This window comes from Cervus canadensis, chromosome 1 (assembly GCF_019320065.1).
Source record: "Cervus canadensis isolate Bull #8, Minnesota chromosome 1, ASM1932006v1, whole genome shotgun sequence".
Classification (NCBI taxonomy): Eukaryota; Metazoa; Chordata; class Mammalia; order Artiodactyla; family Cervidae; genus Cervus; species Cervus canadensis.
The window spans coordinates 55,683,423-55,708,865 of record NC_057386.1 but is presented as its reverse complement, the minus strand read 5'-3'; positions in this window follow the sequence as shown (position 1 = coordinate 55,708,865).

Sequence of the window (25,443 nt, the reverse complement as noted above, 5' to 3'; positions counted from 1 at the left end):
GATGTTGGGAAAGATTGAAGGCAGGAGGAGAAAGGGATGACAGAGGATGAGATGTTTGGATGACATCACTGACTTGATGGACAAAAGTTTGAGTAAACTCCAGAGTTGGTGATGGACAGGGAAGCCTGGTGTGCTGCAGTTCATGGGTTTGCAAAAAGTCGGACATGACTGAGCGACTGAACTGAACTGAATGCTCAGAGCCACCCATCTAGCAAAGGATGGGGATTATATGGCCCTCCAGCTCTGTCTGAGCTGTCTATAGCAGAGCTGTCCATCTCTGCTATACCTCACTAGCAATACTGCCTATTCTTGCTTTCTTATGGTTTGGACAGAACCTCATATTCAGAGATTTCAGTAATGGCACCAACAAAGCTTCAGTTCCTGTTAAGTTACTGGAATATGTTTTGTTTTTTTTTTCTACTTTTGAGCATTAATATCCTATTATCTTAACCCTAGCACTCTGGCTGAGACAAAACTCAAATTCTATTTTCCTCAGTATTGATCAGACTGCAGGATTGGCAGCACCACCCCACTGGCACTAGTAGTTTGGTCTCTGATGTTCTCATAATAGGTTTTCCATATGTTATCCTGTCATTTTATTGGTGTATAACTATATTACTTTATTGGTAGTGGACTGAGTCATTGAAAACAGAGTCTCCAACTATACCCTGAAGGGTAATTCAGTTAGAAATCTGCCCCATTCAATATCTTATACTTTCTGTGTCTACTTGAACAATAAATGAAAAATGATAAGATTCCTAATATTAAGACTACATAAAGCAAAAGCTTCAAAGCAATTTTAATATGGAAAATACTTCAAATATTATACTGTACTGTTATTTGAGTTTTATAAGTTATTCTTAATAAGGAAAGCACAATATGTATTGGAAGATTTATCTTGGTAACTAAAGCAAAGATATATGCTTTTTAAAAAATGGAGAGAGAAGAGTAAAAGATGTGTACAGTAAAAATCTATTAAATAAAAATCTGGTGATATTTTCAAAAAAAAGTGTCAGAAATGAGAAGAGATTCAACTCTATCTTGAGAACACAAGATAAGTAAATATACCTACTTTGTTTCAAGTTTTTAAGGGATAGAAAATTTCCATGCTATTTAAACTGTTCCAGAATACTTTAAATTTTTTCTAATTCACTTTATTGAGATTATATAGCTTGAACATTAACAAGAAAATTACAATGGCAATACAAAATAAAGCATTTATACAAGCATATATTTTACAAATATAGATGCAAAAATGTTTGCATCCAAGTTTCAAAAAATCAAAACCAAGCAAAATAGATACTGAAATAAAGTAGAACAGTAATGACTGAGTAAATTCCAAGAATGCAAGTGTTGTTTAAAATTTGAAAATAATACCTTATATCAATATCGAGATGGTAAAATTTATCTTGCAAAGGTGGTAGGAGCTAATGTCAAGCTAATGTCACCACAGGCAGCTGCGTGTGCACCATACACAGTCACGTCTGACTCTTTGCAACCCTATGGGCTGTAGACCACCAGACCCCTCTGTCACGGGATTCTTCAGGCATGAATACTAGGGTGGGTTGCCATGCCCTCCTCCAGGAGACCTTCCCAACCCACGGATCAAATCCTTGTCTCTTTCATTTCCTGTGTGTTCTTTACCACTAATACCATCCGAGAAGCACATAACCATTTCTTATTATAGCAGTTATAATAAGGAAAACAAAGATATTTTGATAACCAAGGAAACATATCTAGCTTAAGACCATACTCAATATTTAAATGTGGAAAGAGGGAAGCAAAGTCAATTTTCCTATTAATCATGTTTTTCATTTTGAAAATATAGCTTTTGGGTTGGCCAAAAATTTCCTTAGGCTTTTAAAGTAAAAATAAAAGACACATTTTTTCCATTTTCATTTTCACTAAGAACTTTATTGAACAGCATATTCACCATTTTGTTCCACTAATATGTGCCATTTTTAGGCAACTTCATACTTCCTTCTTCCCAAAATTTTTGCAAGAAGCAACAATTAGAACAGAACATGGAACAATAGACTGGTTTAAAATTGGGAAAGGAGTATATCAAGCCTGTATATTGTCACCCTGCTTATTTAACTTGTATGCAGAGTACATCATGAGAAATGCTGGGCTGGATGAATCAAGATTTCCAGGAGAAATCAAGATTGTCAGATATACAAATGATATCACTCTAATGGCAGAAAGTGAAGAGGAACTAATGTGCCTCTTGATGAGGTTGAAAGAGGAGGGTGAAAAACTAGCTTGAAATTCAGCATTTAAAAAACTTAGATCATGGCATCCTTTCCCATCATTTCACCGCAAATAGAAAGGGGAAAAGTGGAAGCAGTGATAGACCTTTCTTTTCTTGGCTTCCAAAATCACTGCAGACAGTGACTGCAGCCATGAAATTAAAAGACCCTTACTCCTTAGAAGGAAAGATAAAACAAACCTAGGCAGCACAGTAAAAAGCAGAAACATCACTTTGCCAACAAAGGTCCATATAGTCAAAGATTTTCCAGTAGTCATGTATAGATGTGAGAGCTGAAAAATAAAGAAGGTTGAGTGCCAAAGAATCGATGCTTTCAAACTGTGGTGCTGGAGAAGACTCTTGAGAGTCTCTTGGATTACAAGATCATCAAAGCAGTCAATCCTAAAGGAAATCAACCCTGAATATTCATTGGAAGACTGTAGCTGAAGCTGAGGCTTTAATAGTTTGGCCACCTGATGTGAAGAACTGACTCATTGAAAAAGACCCTCATGCTAGGAAAGATTGAGGGCAAGAGGAGAAGGGGGCAACAGTGGATTAGATGGTTAGATAGCATCACCAACCCAATGGATGTGAATTTGAGCAAACTCTAAGAGATTGTGGAAGACAGATGAGCCTGGCATGCTGGAGTGGGGTCACAAAGAGCTGGACTACAACTTAGTGACTGAACAACAACAGCAAAACTTTTTATCTTTTCAAAAAGATAAAAACAAAACAAACAGACAAACAAAAAAACCCTGTTCCAGGTGCCTTTTACAGTTTTCAGGAATTTACAGGAATGTAAATTTTTCCCATTAAGAGAATTTTATAAGGACTAACAAAGACAGCCAAAGATGCAATGTCTGGTGAATATGGCAGATGAATCAGAATTTCCCAGACAAGCTATAATAGTACTTATCTTTTTGTCAGAGAAACATGTGTTCTTGCAATATCTTGAGGGAATATTCTGTGTTTTCTGTTAAGTAATTCAGTATGCTTTTCATCAGGTACTGCCTTCATTTGGTCTCACTGGGAGCAATACTTGCTGGAATTCATTGCTTGGTTTTCCCAAAGGAGCTCATAACAAAGGACTCCCTTCTAATCCCACCATACACACAATTTTACCTTTGGATGAGGACCAGATTTTGGTGTGGTTGCTGGTAGTTCACTTTGATTACCCCATGATCTCTCCCCTTCTACATTATTGTACAGTATCCATTTGTTTTAAAAACAGAACATTTTCTTCTGTTTCAGTAGAGAATTGCATGTGGAAATATGGCCAAGAAGACTTTTTTCTCTTAATTTATGTGGAACTCAAATATCAAAGTGATTAACATAACCAAGTTGGTACAAATGATCATCAACACTTGATTTGGATATTTCTCCCTCGTAGTACAACATTGGTTGTCCTAATTAATGTCTCAGTTTGACTGCTATCAACTTCAATTGTTCTATCTGACCTTGGAGCATTGTTTGAAAAGGTAAAACATTTTGTTGTTGTTATTCAGTCACTAAGTTGTATCCAACTTTTTGTGATACCACAGACTCCAGCATAAACTTCCCAAACCACTTTTGACATGTTGGATCAGTCATAGCATTCTTTCTCCATGGTACATAATTTTTTTTTTATTTCATTTCAGTTGTGTTTTTACCTTTATTGAAATAATAAAGCATAACATGTTGAAAATGCTGCTTTTTCTTCCATCTTCAATATTAAAATGGCTACACAAAAATTTACCAATTTTGATTTTTTTTAACGCATGCCAATAAGACAGCTGTCATTATACAATCTAACAAAATTGTTTCACATAAAGTTAAAAACAACTAAACACTTAGAGCCATCTTACAGAAAAAAAAAAACAAAACAAATGAATCTTTTGTCCAACCAAAGAATTTTACTTAAAAATGGTGTTCTTTGTGCTAACATACAATGTTTTATCATTATTTTTATTAATTATATATAATTTTAAAAATCTCAGCTTTAATTACTATTATGATAAATATGGCCACCTGGTGTGAAGAGTTGGCTCATTGTAAAAGACCCTGATGCTGGGAAAGGTTGAGGGCAGGAGAAGAAGGGGGTGACAGAGGATGAGATGGTTGGATGGGATCATCAACTCAATGGACATGAGCTTGAGCAAGCTCCAGGAGATAGTGGAGGGCACACAAGCCTGGTGTGCTGAAGTCCATGGGGTCACAAAGAGTCAGACACAACTGAGAGACTGAACAATAGCAGAAACAACAATGATAGATGTTGATGGATGTGACTCACTTCTGTATCTTGGAGTTATGCCTAAAGGTGGGATTTTGGGATTACAGGAGTGCTATCTACTTAACTGTGTGAGGAAGTACTAAATAGTTTTCCAAAGTGGTTTACCATATTATAGCATTAGTGCACGAAAATCCTCTGCCTTACATTCTGAACCACACTTTGGGGGTTTCATAATATCATTATTATGATATCATTATTAAGACCTAGCCTTTCTGGTGACTCAGACGGTAAAGCGTCTGCCTACAATGCAGAAGACCTGGGTTCAATCCCTGGGTCAGGAAGATCTCCTGGAGAAGGAAATGGTAACCCACTCCAGTAGTCTTGCCCGGAAAATCCCATGGATGGAGGAGCCTGGTAGGCTACATACAGTCCATGGGGTCGCAAAGAGTCAGAAAAACTGAGCGACTTCACTTTCTAATAATATCATACTTGAATTTTATTTGCATGTCTCAGATACAGAGTAACACTGAGCACTTTTCCATGTGCTTATTGACCATTTGGACATCTTCTTATTGAAATCTGTTCAAGATTTTAAGCCGTTTTCTTTTTCTTTTTTTCTTTAGTTGGAGGGAAGGAGCTTGTCTTTTTCTTATTGACTTGCAAAAGTTGCCATATTCTGGATGCTAAAACAGACAGAAATTCTTAAAATCAGACATACATGAGAAATATGGTATGGTATATGGGTTACAAAAATGGCCCCAATTTTCCTTTTTCTATGGTACACAGTACACATGTTCTGTGTTACATAATTCTGCACTATTCTTCCATTCTGGACAGAGTCTCTGCACCCACAGTCCTGACCTCCTGCTTCTGTTTCTGGGTCTAGCCATGTAATTTGCTTTGGTCAATAGTATGTTAATAAACGTGATATGAAAGTGAAAGAGGAGAGTGAAAAAGTTGGCTTAAAGCTCAACTTTCAGAAAACTAAGATCATGGCATCTGGTCCCATTACTTCATGGCAAATAGATGGGGAAACAGTGCAAACCGTGGCTGACTTTATTTTTATTGGGCTCCAAAATCACAGCAGATGATGATTGCAGCCATGAAATTAAAAGACGCTTGCTCCTTGGAAGGAAAGTTATGACCAACCTAGACAGCATATTAAAAAGCAGAGACATTACTCTCCCAACAAAGGTCCATCTTGTCAAAGCTATGGTTTTTCCAGTGATCATGTATGAATGTGAGAGTCGGACTGTGAAGAAAGTTGAGCGCCAAATAATTGATGCTTTTGAACTGTGGTGCGATTCATGGGGTCGCAAACAGTCGGACACGACTGAGCGACTGAACTGAACTGAAACATGATATAATTCGAGGCTTGGAAAATGCTTATAAGCTTCTATTCTCTCTCTTGTTTTTTTTTTTTTTTTCCCTGCTTACTCCGTGGTGGGGCGGAGGGGAGGGGGGGCGGGGGGGAGTGCCTAGAGAAGCCTTCTGGAGGATGAAGCATAAGAAGCAGAACTGAGTTAACCTTGTTACCACAGCCAATGGCATCTGAGTAGTTAAACTCCACCCACCCTCCAATTTGTGAGACAGCCCAGGCAAAATCAGCCATGCCTCCTCACAAATAGAACTGACTGTAGATGCATGAATAAACCTAGACTAGAGATCCCCAGCCACCTAGAACTGTGGACTGATTATTCACAGTAATTATTCACAGCTTAAATGAACAGCTATTCTCTTTAATGACTGTTTTGTGGTTGTTTGTTATGCAGCACAGTTGTTACAGTAGATAACTGACACACATGTGCAAATGACTACATAAAAGGGCCAATAATTAATACAAATAATTAACAAATAATCAATACAAACAATGCTAAAACTTTTTTTAATTCATTATCTATCAGAACAATTCAAATTCAGTCAACAAGGAGATATCATTTCTCACTCATAAAGGTGAAAATTATTTTATTTGACAATATACAAAGTATCCCGCAGTGGTGACTATAACAGTGGAACTGAAATGTGTTATATTCTTTCTGAGGGATGCCTATAGTATATATCAAAATTTAAAGGATAACCATTTGACACAGAAATTTCAATTGTCTAGTAGTTTGAATTAAAGACTTGCAGATGTTTTATACATGAATTTACCAAGATGTTTATAAAACAATTTTCATTACAAAAAAAGTTTAACAAAACTAAATACAAACAATGTAAATAACCTTCAATGTGGGAAGAGTTAAATAGTTTATATTGCATCCACATTATAGAATGCTCTACAGTTGTTAAAAATAATGGAAATTATTTCTTTCTAAGAATATTTGAGACTGCTATTAATTTTTTTAAAAAGGCATGAAAGAGAGTGCATAATAAAATACAATTTACACAAATATGTATTTGTGTATATATGTATGGTAAGTCATGTGTTTACAGGTTGGTAAGTCATGTCCAACCTTTGGACCCCATGGGCTATAGCCTACCAGGCTCCTCTGTCCATGGGATTTCCCAGGTAAGAATACTGGATTGGGTTGCCATTTCCTTGTCCAAGGGAGTTTCCTGACCCAGGGATTGAACCCAGGTTTCCTGCATTGCAGGCAGTCTCTTGCATTGCAGGTGGATTGTTTAGTGAGTGAGCTACCAGGAAAGTATGGGCATGTATATTTACAAATACTTAGAAAAAATATTTATGATATATACCACATGTTAACTTTATGACTTTGGTTGGAAGAAGAAAGAAAATAGGAAGGAAGCAGTTAAATTCTCATATTTTCTCAAGATTTAGGTATTTCTTGAACTGTTTTCAATAAGAGTGTATACATTTAACAAATGCATTCATAAATAAAAAGTATCAACTATTAAAAAAATCAAAACTGTGAGAAAATCTAGGTGATCAATTCATGAATATTTAATAGATTTTAGATTCTAGAATGTTCCCCAAACAAGATTTAAAAAAATAAAAAGAAGAAATCATAAAAGAAAAATATTGAGAAAATCTCAATATGTAAACACTGAACACTTCTCCATGTAATAAAACACTGAAAGTAAATTAAAAGTAGATCAACAAAAATATTTAAAAAGTATTTCCACAGGAATATAGTTAATATACTTCATATATAAATAACTCTTAAAAAACGAGAGAAAAAGACTAAAAAGTACTAAAGAAGGTAGAAATCATAGAATATTCTTTAATATCTCAATTTATAATGGAAAAATGTTTATATAACAGTGATTTCATTGGAGGAAAGGATGGTTATCAAACTATAGGATACCTTATATCATGTGGTTCTTTTTCAATCTATTTTTAATGTCTCAAATGACAAGCACTTTCATTGTTTTAACTTCAAATGTTTATCTTACTTGCTTTATTTTGTTTACATTGTACCATCAAGAAACTATTCCTATTCTTTATCCTACATATTTTTTTTCTTTTATTAATGTCTTCCCCTGGCCTTTGAAAGAGCTCAAAGAAATAAAACTCTCTATAGGCAAGAAATACTTGGGCTGCTTACATAATTTTAATCTTAATATTTTTTGCAAGTTTTTTTTATGGTACTCCCTCTCATATGAGCTGATTTGCTGCTCTTTCTCCTGTGTTCTGCCTACAGAAATTCTACTTTAATTGTACCACTGATGAAACTTCAAAATAAATCTGTGGCACAATGACTTTATTCTTTTCTGGTTTAGTTCTACTTGTTAAAAGAATTTTTCTTCGCTTGCAGATACATAAATCAAAATAGAGTTGAGTTTTATTGAAATCTGTCCTAAAAAAGTTTTCATTCAAGCATTTTGAATCAGATTTGGTATGATGAAGAACAGTCACTATATATATGTGTATATGTATATCTATCTATCTATCTATCTATATATATATGTAAGATAAAAATGAGTAAAGGCAGTCATTCCACCAATTTTTACTCTTTTTTTTTTTTTTACTGAAGGCATTTTTAGGACGGGAAATACATTCTCTTCTCCCATTTAACATACAATATTACTCTAAAATCCCTTAAATTAAACTGAATGAAACAAATATAGTAGCTCAAATAAAATTCAGCCTGGACAGAATCAAATTAATCATGCACTTACCGTTAAAATACAGAAATAAAGGGGCAAAACAATCTGAGCTCTAGACCACTGAATATTTGTATAACTTTTCTGCTATAACTTCTGGTTTAACTCATTAACCACCCTTCTAACATTCATTGGCTTTCCATTCCACTTTAAATAAAACCAAACTCCTGGCCATATACTATAAAGTCATGATCTGTTTCATATTTACCTTTCTAACTTCATCTGGTACCACACTATATTCCCACCATTGTGACTGCTGTCTAGTTTCTAGAAAATAGGTCAGTCCCAATTCAGTGTCTCTAAATTTATAATTACCTATTCCTGGAATGTTTTTATATCCATTCATATAGCTGATTTCTTCCCATCTTTCAAAGATGAAAATGTTCCACTTTAATAGATTTTTTCTTTCCTTAATTGCATTTTAATTTCTGTATCCAGTCTGTTTCTTTCTAAGCATGCATCACAATTTGTATATTACATGTTTATTTATTGGGTATCTTAATATCAGTCTCTCTGGATGCCGCTGTTCAGTCACCCAGTCATGTCCGACTCTTTGTGACCCCATGGACTGTAGCACGCCAGGCTTCCCTGTCCTTGACCATCTCCTGGTCAATGCTCCATTGAGTCAGTGATGCCATACAACCATCTCCTCCTCTATCACCCCCTTCTCCTTCTGCCTTAAATCTTTCCCAACATCAGGGTCTTTTCTCATGAGTCAGATCTTTCCATCAATTGGCAAAGTATTGGAGCTTCAGCCTCAGTATCAGTCCTTCTAATGAATATTCAGGATCTATTTCCTTTAGGATGAACCAATTTGATCTCCTTGGAGTCCAAGGGAATCTCAAGTCTTCTCCAACACCACAGTTCAAAAGCATCAATTCTTTGTCATTCAGCCTTCTTTATGGTTCAACCCTCACATCCATACATGACTACAAAAAAAAAACCATAACTTTGACCTTATGGTTGCTTGTTGGCAATGTGATGTCTCTCCTTTTTAATACACTGTCTAAATTGTCATAGATTCTCTTCCAAGGAGTGAGCAGTGTCCTTTAATTTGAAGTGACTTTGGAGGCCAAGAAAATAGTGTCTGTCACTGTTTCCATTGTTTCCCCAACTATTGGCCATCAAGTGACTAGACCAGATGCATGACCTTCAGTTTTTGAAAGCTGAGTTTGAAGCCAGCTTTTTCACTGTCCTCTTTCATTTTTATCAAGAGTATCTGTAGTTCCTCTTCGATTTCTACCATAAGGGTGTTGTCATCTGCATTATTTGAGGTTATTGATATTTCTTCTGGCAATCGTGATTTCAGCTTGTGCTTCATCCAGCGTGGCATTTGCATGATGTAGTCTGCATATGAGTTAAATAAGCAGGGTGACAATATACAGCCTTGACATATTCCTTTCCCAATTAGGAGCCAGTCTGTTGTTCCACATCGAGATCTAACTGTTGCTTCTTGACCTGCATATAGATTTCTCAGGAGGCAGGTAAGATCATCTGATATTCCCATCTGTTTAAGAACTTTCTACAGTTTGTTGTGATCCACACAGTCAAAGGCTTTAGTGTAGTCAATTAAGCAGAAGTAGATTTTTTCTGCAATTCCCTTGCTTTTTCTATTATCCCACAGATGTTGGCAATTTGATCTCTGGTTCCCCTGCCTTTTCTAAATCCAGCTTGAACATCTGCAAGTTCTCAGTTCACCTACTGTTGAAGTCTAGCTTGGAGGATTTTGAGCATTACTTTGATAGCATGTGAAATGAGAGTAATTGTGTGGTACCCTGAACATCCGTTGGTATTGCCCTTCTTTGGAATTGGAGTGAAAACTGACTTTTTCCAGACCTGTGGTCACTGCTGAGTTTTCCAAATTTGCTGGTATATTGAGTTCAGCACTTTCACAGCATCATCTTTTAGGATTTGAAATAGCTCAACTGGAATTCCATCACCTCCACTAGTTGATTTTAGTGATGCTTCCTAAAGCCCACTTGATTTTTCACACCAGGATACCTTACTCTAGGTGAGTGATCACACCATCATGGTTATCTGGATCATTAAGATCATTTTTTTTTTTTTTGTATAGTTCTTTTGTGTATTCTTTCCACCTCTTCTTAATATGTTCTGCTTCTGTTAGGTCCATACCATTTCTGTCCTTTATTGTGTCTATCTTTGCATGAAATGTTCCCTTGATATCTCTAATTTTTTTTAAGAGATCTCTAGTCTTTCCCATTCTATTGTTTTCCTCTATTTCTTTGCAGTGTTCACTGAGGAAGGGTTTCTTATCTCTCCTTGCTATTCTTTGAAACTCTGCATTCAGATGGGTATATCTTTCCTTCTGTCCTTTGCTTTTTGCTTCTCTTCCTTTCCCAGCTATTTATAAGGCCTCCTCAGACAACCATTTTGCCTCTTTGCATTTATTTTTCTTGCAGATGGTTTTGATCACTGCCTACTGTACAATGTCATGAACCTCAGGCTATAGTTCTTCAGCTACTCTGTCTATTAGAACTAAACCCTTGAATCTATTTGTCACTTCCACTGATAATCATAAGGGATTTGTTTTAGGTCATACCTGAATTGTCTAGTGGTTTTCCCTATTTTATTCAATTTAAGCATGAATTTTGCAATAAGTAGTTTATGATCTGAGCCACACTCACCTCCCCAACTTGTTTTGCTGACTGTATAGTGTTTTTCCACCATCAACTACAAAGAATATAATCAGTGTGATTTTGGTATTGACCATCTGGTGATGTCCATGTGTAGTGTCATCTCTTGCACTTTCTGGATGCTGAGAACAAAGAAAGAGGGCTAGTACTAACTTACCACTTAGCATCTAGGAGAAAGTAATCACAATGCACAGTCAGTAATTACAGAGTATGTGAATAACCAGATATTTTTCTGTTGTTGTTGTTCAGTCACATAATTGTGTCCGACTCTTTGTGACCCCATGGGCTGCAGCACACAAGGCTTCCCTGTCCTTCACTGTCTCCAGGAGTTGGCTCAAATTCATGCCCATTGAATCAGTGATGCCATCCAACCATCTCATCCTCTGTCATCCCCTTCTCTTCCCATCTTCAGTCTTTACCAGCATCAGGGTTTTTTTCCAATTGGTTGACTGTTCACATTAGGTGGCCAAAGTACTGGAGCTTCAGCTTCAGCATCATCCCTTCCAATGAGTATTCAGAGTTGATTTCCTTTAGAATTGACTCTTTTGATCTTTTTGCTATCTAAGGGACTCTCAAAAGTTTTCCCCAGCAACAAAATTTGAAAGCATCCAATATTTGGTGCTCAGCCTTCTTTAAGGTCCAACTCTCACATCCATACATGACTACTGGAAAAAACCACAACTTTGACTAGACAGATCTTTGTCAACAAAGTAATGGCTGTTCTTTTTAATACACCATCTATGTTTGTCACAGATTTTCTTCCAAGGAGCAAGCATCTTTTAATTTCATGGATGCAGGCAGTCAACCAAATATAAAAGTATACATACATACAATCTGTACTAATAAAAGCACACTTCAAAGACTCTTTTATAAAGAGTCAAGGCCTAAGTCTTATAGCAAATACATTTTTTAGTCTGTCTTGCTACTGAGTTTGTATCCATATATCAAAGCAATATGTAATAATTAATAGACAAAAATATTCATAGAGTCACAGAATATTGAAGTCCAAAGGGATTTAAAATACCTTAGTTTAATATTTTGCTTTTTCCTAGAGGGTTGTGAAAGGTATTAAAAGATTCAGACAATGCTTAAAACACAAAAACAGGGCCCCACTGAGCAGCAATTCTGAAAAGTAAATCCACAGGGGAAAGACCAGAAGTTTTCTCCTGCAAGTTGCCAAAGGCTAAAGATGAGACCAAATAATAATAATAAAGCTGAAGATTCTGAAGTGAATCTTAAAACACTCTGTTTGATCCAACCCTGCCTGCCTCTCTACCCACCACCCACTGCTCTCCTACTCATTTAGAAAATTCCAACTACACTGGCATTGCTTATCCACTTGCTGCCTCTAATAATTTTCCTTTTATTTAATTGAATGACTCACTTTTAAAGATCACCTCCACATTCCTGAAGAATAGAGCACCACCCCTGCAGCATTCCTCATTTCCTTAGTATCTATGTTAATCTTTACCTGTGTAGTATCTTTATTTCTGCTCCCTTACTTGATTTGTTTGTAGAATACATATTGTATCTATTTTCTCTGCCATTTTGTATTAGTTTCCTCAGGCTGCCTTAACAAAGTACCAGAGAGTGGGTGGCTGAAACAATAATTTATTTCCGCACAGTTGCAGAGGCTAGCAATCTGAGGTCAAGTTGCCCACAGGACTGATTTCTTCTAATAGCTCTCTACTTGGTTAGTAGATGGCTGTCTTCTCCCTGTATCAGAACATGGTCTTCTCCTTGTGAATGTTTATTTCCTAACCTTCTCTTTTTATGTCATCAGCCATATTGGAATAGGACCCATCCTATAAATTTCATTTTAACTTAATTATCTCTTTAAAGACTCTATCTCCAAAATGCAGTCACATTCTGCAGTCCTTGATGTTAAGACTTCTTTGGGGGAGGGATATAAAGCCATCCATAACACCAATATATTACCAGTACATTTTCCAGAAGTGGTGTATAATAGGTGCTTTTATTTAAAAAATATTCATAAAATACATGAATAATTTAGTGCAATATTTCTTTGTTCAGTTAAAAGAAATAAGAAACAAACCACTTTTGAAGAAACTTTGCAAAACAGCTTTTCAAAAACTGTTACAGTAAAAATACTGTTTTTGGCTTTCAAATATTAAACAGCCAAGTTTTCTCTGAAAGATTCAGGTAGGTTTCTTTTAAATGAACACCTCAACAAGGGACAATCCAATAAATTTTCAGTCAGAGAAACAAAAGAGATAAATCTTGAATATAAAACCTATGCATGATTTTAAATATTCAAATATTTTTAAGTACAGTATTTAGTCTTAGATGCATCAGGTATGTGAAGAGTTTGTAAATTTACCTTCCTTGTAAAATGAGGTCATTACTCTTAAATATGTGAAGTAAATACATTTCAAATTGGATCTCATTAGGTCAATAATCAGATAATGCCTTCATAGAATAATTATGGGAATAGCCATAAATATTAATTCCTATTCAATATGTATTCACTCTGGAGTCCCTAGATGTGAATAGTAATATCTTATTACATGAACCAGAGTATTCATTAAGTGCTTTTGGACGATTTTTACAGAGTGCATTAAAATTCAAGTGTTACTATGCATATGGGTTGTCTATAAGACTCAAAAAAAGTTTCAGAAGTAACTGGTGAATATCTACCTAGAATAAAAATCTATTAATAAAAACATCAACATTAAAGTAAAGGTCAGGTGGTTACACAGAGCCAAGTTTGTCAATAAATCTAAAAGAAGAATATATTGATAAAGATTGATATTGTGTGTCATAATTACAGCATTCCAGCAATATGCTTTTTCAGTGCTATTCACTTATAAATGCTTCATTGCTCCTTTGCTTTTCATTCTTACTGTGTTCTAGTTTATCATTTTTTGTTTTTATATAGTAGGATTTTTGCATACATTTGTGAAACACCAGAAAAGAGACATTTTAGAAATATTAGTATGAATTTTGATGATTTCAATGTTTTTAGATATTTTTAAAATATCACATACTGTTCACAGTTTTATGAATTTTAACACATTCAGCTGGTAAAGAATCTGCCTGCAATGCAGGAGACATAGTTCAATTCCTGGGTGGGGAAGGCCCCCTAAGAAGGGGTAGGATACCCACTCCAGTATTCTTGGGCTTCCCTGGTGGCTCAATCGGTAAAGAATCCACCTACAATGCAGAAGAACTGGGTTTGGCCCCTCAGTTGGGAAGATCCCCTGGAGGAAGGCATGGCAACCCACTCCAGTATTCCTGTCTGAAGAATTCCCACGGACAGAGGAGCTGGGTGAGCTACAGTCCATGGGGTCATAAAGAGCTGGGCACGACTGAGTGACTAAACACAGCACCCACAGCACAGAACACACACATGTTGCTATGCCCACAGTAAGACAAAAAAGCTGTTCTATCACTCCCCCCAGAAAAACATTCTCTTGGGCTATCTCTTCACGGTCATGCTGTTTCGTAAAACCCAACCCTTAGAACAATGATGCTTTCTCTTGCTAGAGTTCTGAGAATGTTATACAAATGGAGACTCATTGCATTTAGCTTTTTGAGACTGACTTTTTTTCACCCAGCTTAATGCCTGTAAGTTTCATCGAATTTGCATGTATCAATAGTTCATTCCTTGAATATACATGTGTGCATACCTGAATCACTTGTCCTGACACAAACACAACGTTGTAAATCAGCTATAATCTAATGGAATTTAAACATATAAACAAAAGAAGAAAAACAATGGCTAAAATCATTCATTTTTATTGCTCAATCAGTTCAGTTCAGTTGCTCAGTCATGTCTGACTCTTTGCAATCACATGGACTGCATTTATGGCTCAATAGTACTTCATTTTATGGATTTATCACAATATATTTTCTCATTCTCTCATTGAAAGACATTGAGTTGTTTCTAGTTTTGATAGTATAGTATAGCTTCTGTAAACTTTAATATGCATATTTTTTATTGTGAAAGTAAGTTTTCATTTCTCTAAGGTAAATGACTTAAATGACTATAAGCAGGATTTCTGGATTATATAAATGGTGTATGTTTAAACTTACAAGAAACCATATAATGATCTCAGTAGAAGTGTCTGAGAGATCATTATTCCACATATCACTAGAAACTATTGTCAGTATTTTTTTCAATTTTGGCCATTATGATAGAAAATACAGGCTTCCCAGATAGCTCATTTGGTAAAGAGGATAGGCTACCCACTCCAGTATTCTTGGGCTTTCCTTATGGTTCAACTGGTAAAGAATCCGCGTGCAATTAGGGAGACCTGGCTTTGATCCCTGGGTTGGAAAGATCCCCTGGAGAAGGGAAAGGCTACCCACTGGCATATTCTGGCCTGGAGAATTCCACGGACTCTATAGTCCATGGGGCTGCAGAGTCGGACACAACTGAGCAAAGATATATATAGTAGGAAATATAATGGTTCTCTCATACTGGCTATAATTCATAATTTTCTAAAGATTAATAATGCCAGACATCTTTTCATGTGTGCATTTACTATTTTTCTATTCTCTGTGGCAAACTTTTTGCTCAAATCCTTTGGCTAGTCTTCCATATACTTGGTTATTTTCTTACTGTTGAGCTATTTCTGTGTTTATATGTTTATCATACAAGTCCTTTGCTGGATATGTGACTTGCAAATATTTTCTCTGATTTGACCACTTGTCTTCATGTTTTAAACATGCTTTCTTCAAAGAAAAAAAAATGAGCATGACCTTGCCCAGTTTTCCCCAGACCCAGTCCCTTCCATCAGGAAGCTTCCACAAGCATTTTACCCTCAACCACCAGAGGGCAGACAGGATGAACCACAATCACAGAAAGCTAAGCAAGTTGACCACATGGATCACAGCCTTCTCTAACTCTATGAAAGTGTGAGTCATGCCTCTGAGCCATGCCGTGTAGGGCCAGCCAAGATGGATGGGTCGTAGTGGAGCACTCTGACAAAATATGGTCCAAGAAGGGACTGGCAAGCCACTTCGGCATTCTTGCCTTGAGAACACCATGGAACAGTATGAAAAGGCAAAAGATATGACACTGAAAGATAAACTCTCCAGGTTGGTAGGTGCCCAATATGCTACTGGATATCAGTGGAGAAATAACTCCAAAAAGAATGAAGGGATGGAGCCAAAGCAAAAACAACACCCAGTTGTGGATGGGACTGGTGATAGAAGCAAGGCTTGATGCTGTAAAGAGCAATATTGCATAGGAACCTGGAATGTTAGCTCTAAAAATCCAGGTAAAGTGGAAGTGGTTAAACAGGAGATGGAAGAGTGAACATTGACATTTTAGAAATCAGTGAACTAAAATGGACCAGAATGGGTGAATTTAATTCCCATGATCATTATATCTACCAAGGTGGGCAAAAATCCCTTAGAAGAAATAGAGTAACCTTCTTAGATAACAATAGAGTCCAAACGTGCACCTCAAAAATGATAGATCTCTGTTCATTTCCAAGGCAAACCATTCAGTATCACAGTAATCCAATTCTACACCCCAACCACTAATGTCGAAGAAGCTGAAGTTGAACGGTTCTGTGATGATCTACAAGACCTTCTAGAACTAACATCAAAAAAATGATGTGCTTTTCATCATATGGGACTGGAATGCAAAAGCAGGAAGTCAAGAGATACCTGGAGTATCAAGGAAAGTTTGGCCTTGGAGTACAAAATAAAGCAGAGCAAATACTAACATAGTTTTGCCAAGAGAACACACTGATCATAGCAGACACTCCCTTCCAACAACACAAGGGATGACTCTACACATGGACATCACCAGATGGTCAACACTGAAATCATATTGATTATATTCTTTGCAGCCATCTTTGCCATTCTTTGCAACACCAAAGATGGAAAAGCTCTGTACAGTCAGCAGAAAAAAAGACTGGGAGCTGACTGTGGCTCAGATCATGAACTCCTTACTGCAAAATTCAGACTTATATTGAAGAAGGTAGGGAAAATCACTATGCCATTCAGGTATGAGGGAAGTTAAATCCCTTATGATTATACAGTGGAAGTGACAAATAGGCACAAAGGATTAGATCTGAGAGACAGAGTGTCTGAAGAACTGTGGACAGAGATTCACATCACTGTACCTGTACTGTTGATCCTTCTCACAGTGCCAAAAGTCTCTCTGTTTACACTCTCTGTACTGGTCACTGAACCCAGGATCAGCAATACTCAAGCTAAGAGGCTGGAAGAAGATGTGAGGAGATGAAGGAACTGCAGACACGCTTATTGTCTCCTGGCTGACACGGCAGCCATAACACAGCCTCTTTCCTGGCAGACACAGCAGCCTTAGCAGCAGGCACGACATAGTCATAATGTAGCAATAACACAGTCACTACATAACCTCATATAACATAACCATGGTGTCACTCCAATGCAGCCCCAGTGCAAAAGCAGCCAGGGCTTTCTTGCTGAACTCATACAGGCTTACTGCACAAAGTAGCTCGTGACCAGGTGAGTACCTCATGATTCGCATGCATAGTGTTATAAGTGATCTCAAAAGTTGCATAAATCTCACGATGCAGAGTTATAAATGCTCTCAGCTGTAACATAGTCATTATTTACAAAACGTGGGGCGAGAGAGCCTACACAACGTGTTCTTGGCTAGTTTGCTGAATCTCCACAGTACAGAAGGTGGTGATCAAAATCATTCCCAAGACAAAGAAATGCAAAAAGGCAAAATAGGTGTCTGAGGAGGCCATACAAATAGGTGAGAAAGGAAGAGATGCAAAAGGCAAAGGAGAAAAGGAAAGATATAAGCCCCTGAATGCAGAGTTTCAAAGAACAGCAAGGAGAGACAAGAAAGCCTTCCTTAGTGATCAATGCAAATAAATAGAGGAAAACAATAGAATGGGAAAGGCTAGAGATCTCTTCAAGAAAATCAGAGGTATCAAGGGAACGTTTCATGCAAAGATAGACACAATAAAGGACAGAAATGGTATGGACCTAACAGAAGCAGAAAATAATAAGAGGTGGAAAGAATACACAAAAGAACTATACAAAAAAGATCTTAATGACCTGGATAACCATGATGGTGTGATCACTCATTTAGAGCCAGACATCCTAGAGTGTGAAGTCAAGTGGGCCTTAGGAAGCATCACTATGAACAAAGGTAATGGAGGTGATAGAATTCCAGCTGAGCTTTTCAAATCCTAAAAGATGATGCTGTGAAAACGCTGCACTCAATATGTCAGCAAATTTGGAAAACTCAGCGGAGGCCACAGGACTGGAAAAAGTCAGTTTTCATTCCAATCTGAAAGAAAGGCAATGCCAAAGAAAGTTCAAGCTGCCACATAGCTGCACTCATTTCACATGCTAGCAAGGTAATACTCAAAACTATGCAAGCCAGGTTTCAACAGTACGTGAACTGAGAGCTTCCAGATATTCAAGCCAGATTTAGAAATTGCAAAAGAACCAGAGATCAAATTGCCAACATCTGTTGTATCATACAAAAAGCAAGAAATTCCAGAGAAACATCTACTTCTGCTTCATTGACTATGCTAAAGCCTTTGACTGTGTGTCTCACAATGAACTGTGGAAATTCTTAAAGAGATAGGAATACCAGATCATCTTACCTGAATCTTGAGGAACCTGTTTGTAGGTCAAAAGCAACAGTTAGAACCAGACATGGAACAATGGACATGGAACAAACAAGGCTGTATATTGTCACCCTGCTTATTTAACTTCTATGCAAAGTACATCATGAGAAATTCTGGGCTGGATGAAGCACAGCTGGAAATCAAGATTGCCAGGAGAAATATGAATAATCTCAGATATGCAGATGACACCACCCATATAGCAGAAATTGAAGAGGAACTAAAGAGCCCCTTCTTGGTGAGGTGAAAGAGGAGAGTAAAAAAACTGGCTTAAAACTCAATTTTCAAAAAATGAAGGTTATGCATCTGGTCTAATCACTTCATGGCCAATAGATAGGGAAACAATTGAAACAGTGACAGACTTTATTTTCTTGGGCTCCAAAGTCACTGCAGACAGTGACTTCAGCCATGAAATTAAAGGACCCTTGCTCCTTGGAAGAAAATCCATGACAAATCTGGACAGTGTATTAAAAAGCAGAGACATCATGTTGCCACAAAGGTGTGTATAGTCAAGGCTATGGTTTTTCCAGTGGTCATGTATGGATGTGAGAGTTGGGCTATAAAAAAAGGTGAGGGCCAAAGGATTGTTGCTTTTGAGCTGTGGTGTTGGAGAAGACTCCTGAGAGTCCCTGGACTGCAAGGAGATCCAACCACTCCATACTAAAGGAGATCAGTCCTGAATATTCACTGGAAGGACTGATGTTGAAATTGAAGCGCCAATACTTTGGCCTCCTAGTGCAAAGAGTCGACTCATTAGTGAAGACCCTGATGCTGGGAAAGATTGAAGGCGCGGGGAGAAGGGGATGACAGAGGATGAGATGGTTGGACGGCATCACCTTTTCAATGGACATGAGTTTGAACAAACTCCAGGAGATGGTGAAGGACAGGGAAGGGTTGTGTGGGGCAGTCCAAAGCGTGGCAAAGGGTGAGAGACAATGGAGCTGCTGAGCAACAACTAGAACTTTTTTCCTCAGCCTAAGTCACAGAGTTTCTCTCCTCAGTCTTCTTCTATGTGTTTTATATTCTTGTGTATTTTATTTATAGTCCATTTTGAGTTAAGTTTGTGGGCGTATGAGGACAGTTTGGGTTTTTTTACATATGTGCGCTCAGCTGTCTCAACATCATTTCAAGAATAAAAGCTAACTTTTTTTTTCTTTTCTTGCCTTTGCACCCTTGTCAAAAAGTAATTGCTCATATTTGCTTGAATAGACTTCTAGATTATTCTCTTCCATCAGTCTATGTCTTTATTCCCTCGGTAATGCCATAATATTTTGACTATTGTAGCCCTTTATATTAAAACAAAATTGATAGCGTGATTCTTCCCACTTACTTTTCTTAAATTATTGTAGCTGTTGCAGTACTTTTGCCTTTCCATTTAAATTTTACAATCACTTGGTGAATATCTATAAGATCTTTTCCTGAAATTCTGATTAGTGTTGTGTTAAATGCATGGATCAACCTGAGGAGAATTGTCATGTTTAGTATACTGAATATTCAAAGCTGTGAATGTTGTATGTGTCTCTAGGTCTTCTTTGATTTCTTACACCAGGATTTATTTATTTTTTATTTTTTTTTAGTTTCAGCATACAAATTATGCATATGTTTTGTGAGATATATACAATTTCATTTTTTAGAGTTATTGTAATTGGTTTATTTTAAATTTTGGTTTCTAGTTGTACATTAGTGTATAGAAACACAATTGATTTTTGTGTTTTGATTTTATATCCTATGACCTTGGTAAATTCACATTTAAGTTAGAGTTTTTTTGTTTTTTTTTTTTTGATATATTTCCTGGGATTTCCTACATACATAATCATGGTGACTATAGGCAGAAATAATGTTATTTCTGCCTTTCTAATCTGAATGCTTTTTATTTCTTTTCTTTGCCTCTTTGCACTAGCTAAGAATAAGAGTACTATGTTGAAGAGAAGTGGTGAACATAAATATCCTTCCCCTCTTTTCAACCTTAAGGGGAAAATATTTGGACACGTTGGATGAGCATGCCACTTTGATGTACTGTGCTGTGTAAGAGAAGTTAGTAAGCAGCTGTTTCTTTTTTCCCTGGTAAGAAGGCCTTAACTTCATCTACAAATTAGGTTGTTGTAGCTGAGGTAATTTCTGTCCCTTTCAGATAACACCTTGATACCCAACCCTATCGTTCTAGCGCTTTCTGGGGAAGGAAAGGAGAATCATCTCAAGTGACCAAAACCCAAGTGTCAGTTGAGTCCAACAAGCCACATTTATCTTGATGACAAGCTTGTCCGTATTCAAATGAACCTTCTAATCTGAGGTCAATATTTATTTTAACCTATGGTTTAGGAGTATAATCTCTTTCCAAAACTAAACTAAGCTAAAATAAACAATTTCTTATCTTTTCAAATGCTCTTCATTAAATATTGCTTAATTCATTTGAACCATCTTATTGTTTAAAGATAATGTGCAATAATATCTAAGTAAACTACAAAAAACAATTCTTCAACAAATATGAACACATAGATTTAAGATACATGAGATGCATATTTATATATACATGATATGTTATGTACTTGCATTCATATTAAATGTATGAGATTATATGTGTGTGTGTGTATATATATATATTTGTAGTGTATGAAAGTACATAATTGTACAAGCTCCTCTGAAAACCTAGAAACAGTTAGTAATGCTTAATAGGTCTCTCATCTGATACTCAAAAATAAAAAGGATGCTTCAAATGAACAAATAAAGCCTTTAATAATAGTCTCTCCCCACATCTCAGGACTGTGTCAAAGAATCAGCAGAAAATAGGTATAAAGGATCTTTAAATCCTTAGAGAAAGTCTTGTTTAAATATTTTTTTGTATTTGCATACCCCATATGTATGCTAATAACAAAGTTTCTCTGGAGATGTTTTTTTTCTGTTCAGGGCAAAATATATTAAAGGTAATATCAAGTTATGTTTACCATGTGAGAAAATAAAGCAGCTCTGGTGTATCAAGCTCAAAAATAAAGTCACTAAAGAAAAAATGATGCATTATTTTAATAACACTTTGCATTCTTATTGCATATTTCATCATAATGATCAATAAAATGTTCCAACTAATAATAAATGCAGGAATTATTCAACTTCCTGTCTTAACAAATTATCTCAGGAATGGAAGACAATAACTATATTTTCACCTATCCTGTAAGGCAGCTCAATTATTTATGATAGAAAGTCAAAATCTCAAGAATTGTGAACTCTTCAGGAGTCATGTCAATCAGAGCTTGAGTTGGGGAGAAACTGACCCCAGAAAGTAACCAAGATCCACAGATTAGGCTTTTCCATCTTGAGATATGAATGTGGTTTTTCAGAAATAAAAATAAAATCTATAAGAGTTGCTCATTGCTCTTTTCTTAAATTTTTAAAATAGAGATTTATCACATATGTTTCATAATTATTAACAAAAACCTAAAAGGGAGGAACTTGAGACCTTTTCCATCATTAGCCTACCTCCTTTCTGAAGAGGAGGATGATGAGATTTTTTTCATGAGACCTAGTGCATGGAAAATGTGAGTCTTACACAGTCTATCAATTGCAAAGCTTTCCATCTTCAGTGAAATAACAACCTCCTTCAGGCATGTTGTTGCTAGGTTACTATTAAATAGAATTTCAGTAGTGTAATATATTCATAAAGGAAGAGTCAAGAGATAAGTAAGAAAATAATTATAATAACTTTGTCATGTTTGGGCTACTCGATGCATTAATATATATCCAGAGGCATTATTCTAGGTGGAGGGAAGAAAGATTTATTTTCCATTTTGAATAGTCTCAGTGATTCATTGAATGTCTCTCATATATTCCAAACATCTTGAAAGCATTTCAATTAAAGAGAATACTTAATCCATAAGTCTAGGCTCCTGGATTTCTCAATTAATACTGCAGTTGATTGACACAGTTGCTGACATTTTACAGGGAAAGATTACAAATGTTATATATTTGGAGGGAAACTTGAGTTGTACATATTCTAGCCTAAAATCTTAAAAATAAGTTCAAAGAATCTCAGTTTAAGGGATTATGTGGTTTATCACTGAAGTGTTTTCATCAAATAATGCTTCTCCTTACAAAGGGCTAAATGCAGTTAATATTTTATTTGCCCTTGTCATACAAACTAATGATCACTCATGTATTATGATCACTGGACAAAATTTTAAACATGAGATGCCCAAGCCAAGAACTTGCAGATAGGGCCTGACATCAGTATATTTTAAAAAGCTCCATTGCTCAATTTGATGAGCAATTTGATTTGCACAGTAGAGATGTGCAAGTCTGTAGCCCATCAAATAGTATATTCTTCCCTCAGAAGATTTTAAGATGAAAGGGCAGAGGAACAAACACCTTTAGAATTGTGCATTGATTGTGTTAATTTTAGTAGAATACCAGAGTCATAATACATAATTTATACTCAAGAGGACAAGGTTTAACCAGATTTATTTCTTGCACCAGTCTCTCTCATTCACACTCCAGAAATTAGATTGCTTTAGAGAAAGTAAATGGACAGAATGAGCAACTAACTCCATCTGTAAATTTTTAAAAATACAGCTAGAACCAAAAATTGCACTTCTAAAGTGTGAGTTTTAGATTTGGACATTTTTTGCAAATGAAGGTTAAAAAAAATAGCCTTCCATAAAATAGAAAACAGATTTTTTTTTTTTTCCATTTACCATTTTATGGAAGTGACTGTATAATGTGCAAAATCACCATTGACATTCAGGCAATCCCTGAAAAATAGGTTTGAGTAGGATGGAGGATTAAATATGAGCTGAACTGTGTGAATTATGCATGACCAAAAAAATAATCCAAAAGGGTAGAGAATGTACTGAGTTTTTGAAATTCTATTTTCTTATACTAATGGTTCAGAAAGCAGGGACAAATGTTATCAAAATTTTTTCTCTGCTCCATATGAAAAGGTTTTATTCTTTGGGGTATCATCATAGACACTAACTGGCAAGATATATTGATATCCTTCATTTTAGGAAACTTCACAAAAGTGGGGTTCTAGTAAGATACTCAACATTTGAAACAGAAATCTTTTTTAATTTCTATTATTGCCATCCTTCAAATATTTTACCTGTGGACTGGAAACCCTGCAAGATAAAGACTGAGTTTTTCCTCTAATTCTTAGATATTAGCAGCTAGCTTGTTGCATCTCCCTGCTTTTCCTCTCCACTTTCAGCCTCAGGTCAGCCAGCCAGCTGCTCTGGAAGAAAACCAAATAGGCTTGGGGCCTGTCAGGGCAACTTCTGGTTCCTCCAACCCTCAGGCAAATGCTTCAAAGTCTGTAAGTGAGCCCCAGCCTTGTCATCTTGTTCTTGGATGTTTTGAATGTTTCCCAAAATCTTTGAGGGGATTTTAGCATAATCAATTAGTGAGGAACTTGTGAAAAATGAGTATTCTTGATTGGCAACAGTTCCTAACAAGGAGTCATTTATGTTTCAGAGTTCATCATAAATAAGTACTCGATTTTCACAAGGCATAGAAAATTGGGAAGGATAAAGTAACTCACCAATAATAGAGGTTATCCTTGGGAGAGAGTGGATTGAGGTTGGCAGTCAAAGTAGCATCCATTTGTTCTATAATATTCTAATTTTATATAATTGATTTATAATTTAACTGTGTAATATTAAATTTTACATCAGTAGCATGATTTTAGTATAAATTAGCATTTAATAAACTCAGAAGTTATATGAAATATTCTGTAAAATAAGTACTGCAATACTGGAGACCATATTGTTGCAAAGAAGATCACTTTTCTTTGACATTGGGAACATATTTAAATGTATTATGATTGATCCCAGTCAGAATATATGTATTTTCTTGCACACTGACCCAAATGACCAGATACTGATTGCAAATTTTATAACATTACTAATCAGCTGTTAAGTAAGAGGGAGAGAGGATAAAAATATGGTGTGTGATCCTCAGCTCTCCATTTCTATGCCCAAGGTAGACCACACTGTGATGGTATCTATCTTCAAAATCCTCTATTAAGCGTTGACACATGCTACCCTCTAACATCTTCTCTGGAAGCCGAAGCTTCGTAATGAAGCAGATACTAAACCTCTGTCCTGAATTTTCTTACCATGCGGTTGCATCTGAATAGCTCAGGGAGCTTTCCAACTCATACACACTAAAGTTCCAACACTGGAAAGTTTGACTTTGTGTAAGCCTGATTGGACCTTAATATGTGCATGTTGAAAACAAAACCTCCAGCTGATTCTGATGAATTGGTTATGAATTACAACTATAATTTGTTATAATATAATTGCCATTATAAATTCATAAACATTGATATTAGGGTAGGTCTATTACATGTGACTTTGGATGATTTGGTTGTAGTTCTGATCCTAGACCTTATTAGCCCTGTGGCCTTAGGCAGACATATAGTTGCCCCAAGGTTTAGGATTTTCATTGACAAATGGGATTAATAATATGCTGCCTTTATTTCCATAGTCAATTCAACTCAAAAGTATTGCTAGCATAGCAGTATATACTATCTGTGGGACACAGGACCTCACCTCTGGGTCCTCAATATCTTCATCTTAAAAGTTGGAATTGTGCTACTGGATCAATGGCTCTCAATCTCTACTCTGAATCAGAACTCTCAAGGGCAAAGAAGGTCAGGGGAGGAGGGGG